The sequence below is a fragment of the Empidonax traillii genome, unplaced genomic scaffold (assembly GCF_003031625.1).
Source record: "Empidonax traillii isolate 1590-97213 ecotype Southwest subspecies unplaced genomic scaffold, ASM303162v1 scaffold748:size532870, whole genome shotgun sequence".
In the NCBI taxonomy this organism is placed as follows: domain Eukaryota; kingdom Metazoa; phylum Chordata; class Aves; order Passeriformes; family Tyrannidae; genus Empidonax; species Empidonax traillii.
Window position 1 is genome coordinate 193,052 of NW_020955941.1, and position 3,723 is coordinate 196,774.

Sequence of the window (3,723 nt, forward strand, 5' to 3'; positions counted from 1 at the left end):
TCCAAAAAATGGCTCTGCATGTGGAGGCAAAGAGGAAACCAGAGCATGGTTTAAGGGCTTCCTCTTTCTTCTTTGGAGCCCTCATACCAGGAGGAGGGAGGAGATGGTGCTCCAACAGCACCAGATGAATAACCATCTCCCATCGCAATTCCCAAGGGGGCCAGTTACCATCCAAGCAAAAAGGAAAAAACCCAACAAATAACTGAAACCATCCATGGGATAAATGTTTTCACTATCAAAGCTTCAAGTTTGCCATTAATGCTAATGTTTTAAACTTTGGACTGTAAAGGCTAGACATTTCAGACAGTACCTGCCAGCTGATCTTTCCAAGTTCACAATACAGCCAAGTTAATGTTTTTCTTGAAATTAAAAAGCAATCTTGCACGTGATTCCACGTGAAAATGGCATTTGGCTGAATGGGTAGTGAGCATATTAGTGCTTATCCTGCCAGCCCACGAAATTCCAGTCCTCCTTTGTGCACAATGGTGATTCTGCTTTAGGCTGAACTGCTCCTTGTGTGCTGCTTGCACACAGCCAAAGTGGGCCTGGAGCAGCTGTCCCACTATCAAGGCTTTGCAGCTTCTCTGTGGCCACCAAGGCCTGCAGGAGGGAGTCTACAGGGGTCTGGTGGATTACTGTGGGGCTCCTGAGGATACTTTGGTGTCTTTGGGTTGGAGTCGGTAATATTACTTGAATGCATAAAATTACATGCAAGTATATTCGGCACATCAAAAGCTGTTGGTTAATTTTGTAAGTTCCTTAATGAAATGGACACTCATAAAAATCATTATTAAATGTGAACAAAAGTATAGAGGCTAAACATTTCAAATGTACACAGAAATAAAGGTTTGACATGGAGTCAAAGGTCTTATTCATACCTGATTTTATTTCTATGAGAGTATTTGTGTCTATTTCATGTTTAGCCTTCCCTGGAAGAGGGATTCGAAGTGGTATGACCTGAGGAACTGAGACAGAGCCAGCTGTCATTTTTCTCAACAGCGATCTTTAAAAGAGAAAAATAGAAAAGCAGACAGTAATTTTTCTAAACAGAAGAATGCTCTGAGAAATACAGTCCTTTAACATGATTCCTCGTCCTCAGTTGTTTCTCTTAAAAGAGAGAACACTGGATTTTTTAACCTGTTATTTGTCATTAATATTTGCATGGTTTTCACATTGAAATGGGGCAACATCCAACTTCCAACTCAGTCTCCTGTCGCAGAACTGGGAATAAAACTTGAGTACTGTGAGGGAGACTCCACAACCTCTCTGGGCAGTCCGTCCCAGTGCTCGGTCACCGGCACGGGCAAAGAAGTTCTTCCTCACGTTCATGTGGCACCACCGAGAACAGCCTGGCTCTGTCCTCTCCACATCCACCCACCAACCACGGGCGGATCGGATCTTTACCCGACCTGAGGAGGCTGGCAGCTCTTCCCTCAAGGCGCCGCCTGCTCTTGGCACACCCGGACCAAGGCACGCTGTGCTCCGTTTCAGCCTCCCTGGCGAGACAGACACGATCCCGGCAGCATCCCCATCCCGGCCCCGCTCACCGTACCAGTCTCGCCGCCCTCCCGTTCCCAGGGCCGGCGCGCGCGGTCGCTCCCGCTCCCATTGGTCGTGGCGCAGCAGCCGGCCCCGCCCCCCTCCGCTGCCCGGCTCAGACGTCATCTCGGCGCGCCGCCCCCGCAGCGGCATGGCGGAGGTGAAGGTAAAGCCGGAGGTGCCCGACCCGATGGACATCGAGAGCAGGTGTGGCCCTGCGGGTTCTCTCAGGGCAGGCGGGGAGGCTGCCTGGCGAGGGGAGAGGCAGGACGCGTTAGGAGTGTGTGAAGGCCCGTCGGGGAGGGCCAGGGAAACGTGTTTCGGGGTGGTGGGGGAGACAGGTGTGGAGCGTGCTGGTGCCTTGAGGGGTGTTGTTCAAGGCCTAGGGGGAGTGGTTCGAGGCCTGAGTGTGGTCAGGTGCTGAAGGAGAAGGTTGCGGTTTTTTAAAGCACAAAGAGTTTCGTGCTAGGAGGTGCTGAGGTGGCAGTGAGGGATGAGGTCAGGTCCCCTTTGGCTGCCCCGGTGTTTTTCTGGTCTTGGGAAAGGGAACTGTGGGGGTTTTACATTTTGGTGGTTTGGGGTTGGTTTGTTTGTTTGTTTTCTCTTAAAGATATTTCGTCACTATTTGCCTTCTCTCACTAGCCACCGTTTCTTTACTGTTGGAACCTTTTGTATAACAAAATGTACAGGGAGCTTTAAATCCATGTTGTTAATAATGGAAACAACACAAAAGTAAAATGGAGCACCACACTCAGTGTTGTCAGCAAGAGCAGAGGTAGTTGGTCCGGCAGCTGGGACAGGTTTGTATTTGTCAGCACAAGGGAGAAGATGCTGAGTTCCCTCAAGAGACATGAACAAGAAGCAGTGGCTGGATACTTTTGCCCTGAGTTTTTCTTGTCACTCTCTTCCATCCTGACTCTAATACTGCTTGAATTTGGTTTCAGGTGCAACAGTACATGACTTTAAACTTGCTTTTCTCCTCCCACAGGATTATTGAACTGTGCCACCAGTTCCCTTACGGTATCACAGACCAGGTGATCCAGAATGACATGCCTCACATGGAAGCCCAGCAGCGAGCTGTGGCCATCAACAGGCTGCTCTCCATGGTAGGGGGCTCTCAACTTCCTCGTTCTATCTCAGCCAACCCCCAGCACATACATACAAATACACTCTGTACCTACAGTCTACTTGTTCAGCAGGGCTAGCAGATTAATCCCTTTGGTTTCAGCAGCATTTGCTATGATATACAGTTACCATAGTTTACTTTTGGTTGCCAGAAGCACTAATGATTGCCAAAGTTAATTAAGGTGTGCCTCAACTGACTCTTTCTAGTCTGCAATACAAAGTGCATATTGATGTGGATCAATGAGTGAGGAAGGTACCACTGAAAAGTACCACACTTGGGTGTTTTTTGATGTGTTTAGAGTTTTTTGGTCTTTTTCTGATGTGTTACTTTGTATTGTGTTAGAATGGTCTAGGGTAACAGTTGGGTGCAAGTGTAGTTGCAGGGATTCATCAGTTGGAAAGATGGCCACAGGTGATAACTGCAGGGACCATTAATGATGGGGAATTAACCAGCTGGAGAGAAGAGGATGGATGTTAGCCCATGCTCTTATATGTCTTATATGTCTCCTCCGAATCCCTCACAAAATGGTTGTGGATTACTCTGATGGCACACAGGTGGAACATGCCAAGGAATTTTTTTGTATCTTCTGTGAATTTCCCACATCTCACTGGGCATTTCTCTTTACTGTATCAGGAGTCAGCCTGAGATAGGAGCAAGGGTCACACTCAGCTACTCCGGCCACGTGTTCAAGAACAGAGGGTATCTGTTTAGTCTTGTTGGGTCAGTGTGGCGTCAACTTGAGTAGCAGCTCAAGAGTTCAGGCTCTTTAAAAGATCAAGGTTCTTTTTGGTGCCATACCTATCTGCTTCTTGGGCATGTGGAGTCAGAAAATAAAACAGTTTGGGTGGTGCAGTCTGGAGAGCACTCTGAAAAAGAGGGCAACTTGTATTCTTAGAAAGGAGGATAGTGGAAAGTATCCAAACTGAGCAAGGTGTGGCGGTTGTTTTTTGTTGTTTTGTTTGGTTTTGGTTTTTTTCACTAATGGAAGAAACTTCTTAACTTTGGTCCTATGATCTATACTAGGTGTCACTGGAAGTAATCTTTCAGTTTTTGGTCTT